Source organism: Tasmannia lanceolata, unplaced genomic scaffold (genome assembly GCF_043159265.1).
Source record: "Tasmannia lanceolata isolate RefF3 unplaced genomic scaffold, GAP_Taslan_0.1 ptg000021l, whole genome shotgun sequence".
Taxonomy (NCBI): Eukaryota; Viridiplantae; Streptophyta; class Magnoliopsida; order Canellales; family Winteraceae; genus Tasmannia; species Tasmannia lanceolata.
In genome coordinates this window covers 4739576-4751201 of record NW_027518698.1, presented here as the reverse complement: position 1 = coordinate 4751201, position 11626 = coordinate 4739576, and positions in this window count along the sequence as shown.

Here is an 11626-nt window from a genome sequence, read left to right as displayed (position 1 = left end):
AAATCTCGTTTCAAAATTTGATGGGGTGAGAGAGATGTAGTCCGTTTCATAAAGAGTGTGTTAAACGTCACCCAAATTAAAACCTCAATAACTCCCTCATATTAAGTGCGAAAGTGGTGAGATTTCTACCAATTGGAGGTCTTCATCAAATTTTCTTTCAACGGAAAAAATTTCATTTAACATTAGGTGGGGTGAGAGCGTTTTGGTCCATTTTGTAAAGAGTGGGCGAAACGTCACCCAAAATTAAATCCTCCATAACTCTCTCATTTAAGGTCCAAAAGTTTGAGATTTCTACCAATTGAAGGTCTTCAAATTCTCCTTTAACGGAAAAAATCTCATTTAAAAATTCGGTGGGATGAGAGAGTTTTGGTCCATTTTATAAAGAGTGTGTGAAACGTCACCCAAAATTAAAACTTCCATAACCCTCTCATTTTAAGTCAGAAAGTTGTGAAATTTCTACCAATCGGAGGTCCTAAGATTCTTTTTCCTGGGAAAGAAATCTCAATTCAAAATTTGTTGGGATGAGAGAGTTGTAGTCCGTTTTATAAAGAGTGTGCGAAACGTCATCCAAAATTAAAACCTCTGCAACTCTCTCACTTTAAGTTCAAAAGTGGAGAAATTTCTACCAATCTTCAAATTCTCATTCCGGGGAAAAAAAATCTTGTTTTAAAAATCGTTGAGGTGAGAGAGTTGTTGTCCGTCTTAAAAAGAGTGTGCGAAACGTCACCCAAAATTAAAACCACCATAAGTCTCTCTTTTCAAGTCCAAATTTGGTGAAATTTCTAACAAATTAGTGGACTTCAAATTCTCTTTCAACGAAAAAAATCCCGTTTAAAAATTCGATAGGGCGAGAGAGTTTTGGACCATTTTATAATGAGTGTGTGAAACGTCACCCAAAATTAAAACGTCCATAACTCACTCATTTTAAGTCGAAAAGTGGAGAAATCTCTATCAATTAGATGTCTTCAAATTCTCTTCCAAGTAAAAAAATCTCATTTAAAAATTCGGTGGGATGAGAGAGTTTTGGTCCATTTTAAAAAGAGTGTGTGAAACGTCACCCAAAATTAAAACTTCCATAACTCTCTCATTTGAAGTCAAAAACTGGTGAAATTTCTACCAATCGGAGGTCCTAAGATTCTTTTTCTTAGGAAAGAAATCTCATTTCAAATTTTGTTGGGATGAGAGAGTTGTAGTCCGTTTTATAAAGAGTGTGCGACACGTCATCCAAAATTAAAACCTGTGTAACTCTCTGACTTTAAGTTCAAAAGTGGTAAAATTTCTACCAATCTTCAAATTCTCTTTCCGGGAAAAGAAATCTTCTTTTAAAAATCGTTGGGGTGAGAGAGTTGTGGTCCGTTTTAGAAACAGTGTGCGAAACGTCACCCAAAATTAAAACCTCGATAACTCTCTCACTTTAAGTCCAAAAGTGGTGAAATTTCTACCAATCGGGGGTCTTCTAATTCTCTTTCATGGGAAAGAAATCTTGTTTCAAAATTTGATGGGGTGAGAGAGATATAGTCCGTTTCATAAAGAGTGTGTTAAACGTCACCCAAATTAAAACCTCAATAACTCCCTCATATTAAGTGCGAAATCTCGTTTCAAAATTTGATGGGGTGAGAGAGTTGTTGTCCGTCTTAAAAAGAGTGTTCGAAACGTCACCCAAAATTAAAACTACCATAAGTCTCTCATTTCAAGTCCAAATGTGGTGAAATTCTAAAAAATTAGAGGACTTCAAATTCTCTTTCAACGAAAAAAATATCATTTAAAAATACGGTAGGACGAGAGAGTTTTGGACCATTTTATAAAGAGTTTGTGAAACGTCACCCAAAATTAATACTTTAATAACTCACTTATTTTAAGTCGGAAACTGGAGAAATTTCTATCAATTAGATGTCTTCAAATTCTCTTTCAAGAAAAAAAATCTCATTTAAAAATTCGGTGGGATGAGAGAGTTTTGGTCCATTTTATAAAGAGTGTGTGAAACGTCACCCAAAATTAAAACTTCCATAACTCTCTCATTTGAAGTCAAAAAGTTGTGAAATTTCTACCAATCAGATGTCCTAAGATTCTTTTTCTTCGGAAAGAAATCTCATTTCAAATTTTGTTGGGATGAGAGAGTTGTAGTCCGTTTTATAAAGAGTGTGCGAGACGTCATCCAAAATTAAAACCTGTGTAACTCTCTGACTTTAAGTTCAAAAGTGGTTAAATTTCTACCAATCTTCAAATTCTCTTTCCGGGAAAAGAAATCTTGTTTTAAAAATCATTGGGGTGAGAGAGTTGTTGTCCGTTTTAGAAACAGTGTGCGAAACGTCACCCGAAATTAAAACCTCTATAACTCTCTCACTTTAAGCCCAAAAGTGGGGAAATTTCTACCAATCGGAGGTCCTAAGATTCTTTTTCTTGGGAAAGAAATCTCATTTCAAAATTTGTTGGAATGAGAGAGTTGTAGTCCGTTTTATAAAGAGTGTGCAAAACGTCATCCAAAATTAAAACCTCTGCAACTCTCTGACTTTAAGTTCAAAAGGGGTGAAATTTCTACCAGTCTTCAAATTCTCTTTCCGGGGAAAGAAATCTTGTTTTAAAAATCGTTGGGGTGAGAGAGTTGTTGTCCGTCTTATAAAGAGTGTGCGAAACGTCACTCAAAATTAAAACCTCATAACTCTCTCACTTTAAGTCCAAAAGTGGTGAAATTTCTACCAATCGGAGGTCTTCTAATTCTCTTTCATGGGAAAGAAATCTCGTTTCAAAATTTGATGGGGTGAGAGAGATGTAGTCCGTTTCATAAAGAGTGTGTTAAACGTCACCCAAATTAAAACCTCAATAACTCCCTCATATTAAGTGCGAAAGTGGTGAGATTTCTACCAATTGGAGGTCTTCATCAAATTTTCTTTCAACGGAAAAAATTTCATTTAACATTAGGTGGGGTGAGAGCGTTTTGGTCCATTTTGTAAAGAGTGGGCGAAACGTCACCCAAAATTAAAACCTCCATAACTCTCTCCTTTAAGGTCCAAAAGTTTGAGATTTCTACCAATTGAAGGTCTTCAAATTCTCCTTTAACGGAAAAAATCTCATTTAAAAATTCGGTGGGATGAGAGAGTTTTGGTCCATTTTATAAAGAGTGTGTGAAACGTCACCCAAAATTAAAACTTCCATAACCTTCTCATTTTAAGTCAGAAAGTTGTGAAATTTCTACCAATCGGAGGTCCTAAGATTCTTTTTCCTGGGAAAGAAATCTCAATTCAAAATTTGTTGGGATGAGAGAGTTGTAGTCTGTTTTATAAAGAGTGTGCGAAACGTCATCCAAAATTAAAACCTCTGCAACTCTCTCACTTTAAGTTCAAAAGTGGTGAAATTTCTACCAATCTTCAAATTCTCTTTCCGGGGAAAAAAAATCTTGTTTTAAAAATCGTTGGGGTGAGAGAGTTGTTGTCCGTCTTAAAAAGAATGTGCGAAACGTCACCCAAAATTAAAACCACCATAAGTCTCTCTTTTCAAGTCCAAATTTGGTGAAATTTCTAACAAATTAGTGGACTTCAAATTTTCTTTCAACGAAAAAAATCCCGTTTAAAAATTCGATAGGGCGAGAGAGTTTTGGACCATTTTATAATGAGTGTGTGAAACGTCACCCAAAATTAAAACGTCCATAACTCACTCATTTTAAGTCGAAAAGTGGAGAAATCTCTATCAATTAGATGTCTTCAAATTCTCTTTCAAGTAAAAAAATCTCATTTAAAAATTCGGTGGGATGAGAGAGTTTTGGTCCATTTTAAAAAGAGTGTGTGAAACGTCACCCAAAATTAAAACTTCCATAACTCTCTCATTTGAAGTCAAAAACTGGTGAAATTTCTACCAATCGGAGGTCCTAAGATTCTTTTTCTTGGGAAAGAAATCTCATTTCAAATTTTGTTGGGATGAGAGAGTTGTAGTCCGTTTTATAAAGAGTGTGCGACACGTCATCCAAAATTAAAACCTGTGTAACTCTCTGACTTTAAGTTCAAAAGTGGTAAAATTTCTACCAATCTTCAAATTCTCTTTCCGGGAAAAGAAATCTTCTTTTAAAAATCGTTGGGGTGAGTGAGTTGTGGTCCGTTTTAGAAACAGTGTGCGAAACGTCACCCAAAATTAAAACCTCTATAACTCTCTCACTTTAAGTCCAAAAGTGGTGAAATTTCTACCAATCGGGGGTCTTCTAATTCTCTTTCATTGGAAAGAAATCTCGTTTCAAAATTTGATGGGGTGAGAGAGATATAGTCCGTTTCATAAAGAGTGTGTTAAACGTCACCCAAATTAAAACCTCAATAACTCCCTCATATTAAGTGCGAAATCTCGTTTCAAAATTTGATGGGGTGAGAGAGTTGTTGTCCGTCTTAAAAAGAGTGTGCGAAACGTCACCCAAAATTAAAACTACCATAAGTCTCTCATTTCAAGTCCAAATGTGGTGAAATTTCTAAAAAATTAGAGGAGTTCAAATTCTCTTTCAACGAAAAAAATATCATTTAAAAATACGGTAGGACGAGAGAGTTTTGGACCATTTTATAAAGAGTTTGTGAAACGTCACCCAAAATTAATACTTTAATAACTCACTTATTTTAAGTCGGAAACTGGAGAAATTTCTATCAATTAGATGTCTTCAAATTCTCTTGCAAGAAAAAAAATCTCATTTAAAAATTCGGTGGGATGAGAGAGTTTTGGTCCATTTTATAAAGAGTGTGTGAAACGTCACCCAAAATTAAAACTTCCATAACTCTCTCATTTGAAGTCAAAAAGTTGTGAAATTTCTACCAATCAGATGTCCTAAGATTCTTTTTCTTCGGAAAGAAATCTCATTTCAAATTTTGTTGGGATGAGAGAGTTGTAGTCCGTTTTATAAAGAGTGTGCGAGACGTCATCCAAAATTAAAACCTGTGTAACTCTCTGACTTTAAGTTCAAAAGTGGTTAAATTTCTACCAATCTTCAAATTCTCTTTCCGGGAAAAGAAATCTTGTTTTAAAAATCATTGGGGTGAGAGAGTTGTTGTCCGTTTTAGAAACAGTGTGCGAAACGTCACCCGAAATTAAAACCTCTATAACTCTCTCACTTTAAGCCCAAAAGTGGGGAAATTTCTACCAATCGGAGGTCCTAAGATTCTTTTTCTTGGGAAAGAAATCTCATTTCAAAATTTGTTGGAATGAGAGAGTTGTAGTCCGTTTTATAAAGAGTATGCAAAACGTCATCCAAAATTAAAGCCTCTGCAACTCTCTGACTTTAAGTTCAAAAGGGGTGAAATTTCTACCAGTCTTCAAATTCTCTTTCCGGGGAAAGAAATCTTGTTTTAAAAATTGTTGGGGTGAGAGAGTTGTTGTCCGTCTTATAAAGAGTGTGCGAAACGTCACTCAAAATTAAAACCTCATAACTCTCTCACTTTAAGTCCAAAAGTGGTGAAATTTCTACCAATCGGAGGTCTTCTAATTCTCTTTCATGGGAAAGAAATCTCGTTTCAAAATTTGATGGGGTGAGAGAGATGTAGTCCGTTTCATAAAGAGTGTGTTAAACGTCACCCAAATTAAAACCTCAATAACTCCCTCATATTAAGTGCGAAAGTGGTGAGATTTCTACCAATTGGAGGTCTTCATCAAATTTTCTTTCAACGGAAAAAATTTCATTTAACATTAGGAGGGGTGAGAGAGTTTTGGTCCATTTTGTAAAGAGTGGGCGAAACGTCACCCAAAATTAAAACCTCCATAACTCTCTCATTTAAGGTCCAAAAGTTTGAGATTTCTACCAATTGAAGGTCTTCAAATTCTCCTTTAACGGAAAAAATCTCATTTAAAAATTCGGTGGGATGAGAGAGTTTTGGTCCATTTTATAAAGAGTGTGTGAAACGTCACCCAAAATTAAAACTTCCATAACCCTCTCATTTTAAGTCAGAAAGTTGTGAAATTTCTACCAATCGGAGGTCCTAAGATTCTTTTTCCTGGGAAAGAAATCTCAATTCAAAATTTGTTGGGATGAGAGAGTTGTAGTCCGTTTTATAAAGAGTGTGCGAAACGTCATCCAAAATTAAAACCTCTGCAACTCTCTCACTTTAAGTTCAAAAGTGGAGAAATTTCTACCAATCTTCAAATTCTCTTTCCAGGGAAAAAAAATCTTGTTTTAAAAATCGTTGCGGTGAGAGAGTTGTTGTCCGTCTTAAAAAGAGTGTGCGAAACGTCACCCAAAATTAAAACCACCATAAGTCTCTCTTTTCAAGTCCAAATTTGGTGAAATTTCTAACAAATTAGTGGACTTCAAATTCTCTTTCAACGAAAAAAATCCCGTTTAAAAATTCGATAGGGCGAGAGAGTTTTGGACCATTTTATAATGAGTGTGTGAAACGTCACCCAAAATTAAAACGTCCATAACTCACTCATTTTAAGTCGAAAAGTGGAGAAATCTCTATCAATTAGATGTCTTCAAATTCTCTTTCAAGTAAAAAAATCTCATTTAAAAATTCGGTGGGATGAGAGAGTTTTGGTCCATTTTAAAAAGAGTGTGTGAAACGTCACCCAAAATTAAAACTTCCATAACTCTCTCATTTGAAGTCAAAAACTGGTGAAATTTCTACCAATCGGAGGTCCTAAGATTCTTTTTCTTGGGAAAGAAATCTCATTTCAAATTTTGTTGGGATGAGAGAGTTGTAGTCCGTTTTATAAAGAGTGTGCGACACGTCATCCAAAATTAAAACCTGTGTAACTCTCTGACTTTAAGTTCAAAAGTGGTAAAATTTCTACCAATCTTCAAATTCGCTTTCCGGGAAAAGAAATCTTCTTTTAAAAATCGTTGGGGTGAGAGAGTTGTGGTCCGTTTTAGAAACAGTGTGCGAAACGTCACCCAAAATTAAAACCTCTATAACTCTCTCACTTTAAGTCCAAAAGTGGTGAAATTTCTACCAATCGGGGGTCTTCTAATTCTCTTTCATTGGAAAGAAATCTCGTTTCAAAATTTGATGGGGTGAGAGAGATATAGTCCGTTTCATAAAGAGTGTGTTAAACGTCACCCAAATTAAAACCTCAATAACTCCCTCATATTAAGTGCGAAATCTCGTTTCAAAATTTGATGGGGTGAGAGAGTTTTTGTCCGTCTTAAAAAGAGTGTGCGAAACGTCACCCAAAATTAAAACTACCATAAGTCTCTCATTTCAAGTCCAAATGTGGTGAAATTTCTAAAAAATTAGAGGACTTCAAATTCTCTTTCAACGAAAAAAATATCATTTAAAAATACGGTAGGACGAGAGAGTTTTGGACCATTTTATAAAGAGTTTGTGAAACGTCACCCAAAATTAATACTTTAATAACTCACTTATTTTAAGTCGAAAACTGGAGAAATTTCTATCAATTAGATGTCTTCAAATTCTCTTGCAAGAAAAAAAATCTCATTTAAAAATGCGGTGGGATGAGAGAGTTTTGGTCCATTTTATAAAGAGTGTGTGAAACGTCACCCAAAATTAAAACTTCCATAACTCTCTCATTTGAAGTCAAAAAGTTGTGAAATTTCTACCAATCAGATGTCCTAAGATTCTTTTTCTTCGGAAAGAAATCTCATTTCAAATTTTGTTGGGATGAGAGAGTTGTAGTCCGTTTTATAAAGAGTGTGCGAGACGTCATCCAAAATTAAAACCTGTGTAACTCTCTGACTTTAAGTTCAAAAGTGGTTAAATTTCTACCAATCTTCAAATTCTCTTTCCGGGAAAAGAAATCTTGTTTTAAAAATCATTGGGGTGAGAGAGTTGTTGTCCGTTTTAGAAACAGTGTGCGAAACGTCACCCGAAATTAAAACCTCTATAACTCTCTCACTTTAAGCCCAAAAGTGGGGAAATTTCTACCAATCGGAGGTCCTAAGATTCTTTTTCTTGGGAAAGAAATCTCATTTCAAAATTTGTTGGAATGAGACAGTTGTAGTCCGTTTTATAAAGAGTGTGCAAAACGTCATCCAAAATTAAAGCCTCTGCAACTCTCTGACTTTAAGTTCAAAAGGGGTGAAATTTCTACCAGTCTTCAAATTCTCTTTCCGGGGAAAGAAATCTTATTTTAAAAATTGTTGGGGTGAGAGAGTTGTTGTCCGTCTTATAAAGAGTGTGCGAAACGTCACTCAAAATTAAAACCTCATAACTCTCTCACTTTAAGTCCAAAAGTGGTGAAATTTCTACCAATCGGAGGTCTTCTAATTCTCTTTCATGGGAAAGAAATCTCGTTTCAAAATTTGATGGGGTGAGAGAGATGTAGTCCGTTTCATAAAGAGTGTGTTAAACGTCACCCAAATTAAAACCTCAATAACTCCCTCATATTAAGTGCGAAAGTGGTGAGATTTCTACCAATTGGAGGTCTTCATCAAATTTTCTTTCAACGGAAAAAATTTCATTTAACATTAGGTGGGGTGAGAGAGTTTTGGTCCATTTTGTAAAGAGTGGGCGAAACGTCACCCAAATTCTCTTTCAAGTAGATGTCTTCAAATTCTCTTTCAAGTAAAAAAATCTCATTTAAAAATTCGGTGGGATGAGAGAGTTTTGGTCCATTTTAAAAAGAGTGTGTGAAACGTCACCCAAAATTAAACTTCCATAACTCTCTCATTTGAAGTCAAAAACTGGTGAAATTTCTACCAATCGGAGGTCCTAAGATTCTTTTTCTTGGGAAAGAAATCTCATTTCAAATTTTGTTGGGATGAGAGAGTTGTAGTCCGTTTTATAAAGAGTGTGCGACACGTCATCCAAAATTAAAACCTGTGTAACTCTCTGACTTTAAGTTCAAAAGTGGTAAAATTTCTACCAATCTTTAAATTCTCTTTCCGGGAAAAGAAATCTTCTTTTAAAAATCGTTGGGGTGAGAGAGTTGTGGTCCGTTTTAGAAACAGTGTGCGAAACGTCACCCAAAATTAAAACCTCTATAACTCTCTCACTTTAAGTCCAAAAGTGGTGAAATTTCTACCAATCGGGGGTCTTCTAATTCTCTTTTATTGGAAAGAAATCTCGTTTCAAAATTTGATGGGGTGAGAGAGATATAGTCCGTTTCATAAAGAGTGTGTTAAACGTCACCCAAATTAAAACCTCAATAACTCCCTCATATTAAGTGCGAAATCTCGTTTCAAAATTTGATGGGGTGAGAGAGTTGTTGTCCGTCTTAAAAAGAGTGTGCGAAACGTCACCCAAAATTAAAACTACCATAAGTCTCTCATTTCAAGTCCAAATGTGGTGAAATTTCTAAAAAATTAGAGGACTTCAAATTCTCTTTCAACGAAAAAAATATCATTTAAAAATACGGTAAGACGAGAGAGTTTTGGACCATTTTATAAAGAGTTTGTGAAACGTCACCCAAAATTAATACTTTAATAACTCACTTATTTTAAGTCGGAAACTGGAGAAATTTCTATCAATTAGATGTCTTCAAATTCTCTTTCAAGAAAAAAAATCTCATTTAAAAATTCGGTGGGATGAGAGAGTTTTGGTCCATTTTATAAAGAGTGTGTGAAACGTCACCCAAAATTAAAACTTCCATAACTCTCTCATTTGAAGTCAAAAAGTTGTGAAATTTCTACCAATCAGATGTCCTAAGATTCTTTTTCTTCGGAAAGAAATCTAATTTCAAATTTTGTTGGGATGAGAGAGTTGTAGTCCGTTTTATAAAGAGTGTGCGAGACGTCATCCAAAATTAAAACCTGTGTAACTCTCCGACTTTAAGTTCAAAAGTGGTTAAATTTCTACCAATCTTCAAATTCTCTTTCCGGGAAAAGAAATCTTGTTTTAAAAATCATTGGGGTGAGAGAGTTGTTGTCCGTTTTAGAAACAGTGTGCGAAACGTCACCCGAAATTAAAACCTCTATAACTCTCTCACTTTAAGCCCAAAAGTGGGGAAATTTCTACCAATCGGAGGTCCTAAGATTCTTTTTGTTGGGAAAGAAATCTCATTTCAAAATTTGTTGGAATGAGAGAGTTGTAGTCCGTTTTATAAAGACTGTGCAAAACGTCATCCAAAATTAAAGCCTCTGCAACTCTCTGACTTTAAGTTCAAAAGGGGTGAAATTTCTACCAGTCTTCAAATTCTCTTTCCGGGGAAAGAAATCTTGTTTTAAAAATCGTTGGGGTGAGAGAGTTGTTGTCCGTCTTATAAAGAGTGTGCGAAACGTCACTCAAAATTAAAACCTCATAACTCTCTCACTTTAAGTCCAAAAGTGGTGAAATTTCTACCAATCGGAGGTCTTCTAATTCTCTTTCAATGGAAAGAAATCTCGTTTCAAAATTTGATGGGGTGAGAGAGATGTAGTCCGTTTCATAAAGAGTGTGTTAAACGTCACCCAAATTAAAACCTCAATAACTCCCTCATATTAAGTGCGAAAGTGGTGAGATTTCTACCAATTGGAGGTCTTCATCAAATTTTCTTTCAACGGAAAAAATTTCATTTAACATTAGGTGGGGTGAGAGCGTTTTGGTCCATTTTGTAAAGAGTGGGCGAAACGTCACCCAAAATTAAAACCTCCATAACTCTCTCATTTAAGGTCCAAAAGTTTGAGATTTCTACCAATTGAAGGTCTTCAAATTCTCCTTTAACGGAAAAAATCTCATTTAAAAATTCGGTGGGATGAGAGAGTTTTGGTCCATTTTAAAAAGAGTGTGTGAAACGTCACCCAAAATTAAAACTTCCATAACTCTCTCATTTGAAGTCAAAAACTGGTGAAATTTCTACCAATCGGAGGTCCTAAGATTCTTTTTCTTGGGAAAGAAATCTCATTTCAAATTTTGTTGGGATGAGAGAGTTGTAGTCCGTTTTATAAAGAGTCTGCGACACGTCATCCAAAATTAAAACCTGTGTAACTCTCTGACTTTAAGTTCAAAAGTGGTAAAATTTCTACCAATCTTCAAATTCTCTTTCCGGGAAAAGAAATCTTCTTTTAAAAATCGTTGGGGTGAGAGAGTTGTTGTCCGTTTTAGAAACAGTGTGCGAAACGTCACCCGAAATTAAAACCTCTATAACTCTCTCACTTTAAGCCCAAAAGTGGGGAAATTTCTACCAATCGGAGGTCCTAAGATTCTTTTTCTTGGGAAAGAAATCTCATTTCAAAATTTGTTGGAATGAGAGAGTTGTAGTCCGTTTTATAAAGAGTGTGCAAAACGTCATCCAAAATTAAAACCTCTGCAACTCTCTGACTTTAAGTTCAAAAGGGGTGAAATTTCTACCAGTCTTCAAATTCTCTTTCCGGGGAAAGAAATCTTGTTTTAAAAATCGTTGGGGTGAGAGCGTTGTTGTCCGTCTTATAAAGAGTGTGCGAAACGTCACTCAAAATTAAAACCTCATAACTCTCTCACTTTAAGTCGAAAAGTGGTGAAATTTCTACAAAATTAGTGGACTTCAAATTCTCTTTCAACGAAAAAAATCCCGTTTAAAAATTCGATAGGGCGAGAGAGTTTTGGACCATTTTATAATGAGTGTGTGAAACGTCACCCAAAATTAAAACGTCCATAACTCACTCATTTTAAGTCGAAAAGTGGAGAAATCTCTATCAATTAGATGTCTTCAAATTCTCTTTCAAGTAAAAAAATCTCATTTAAAAATTCGGTGGGATGAGAGAGTTTTGGTCCATTTTAAAAAGAGTGTGTGAAACGTCACCCAAAATTAAAAC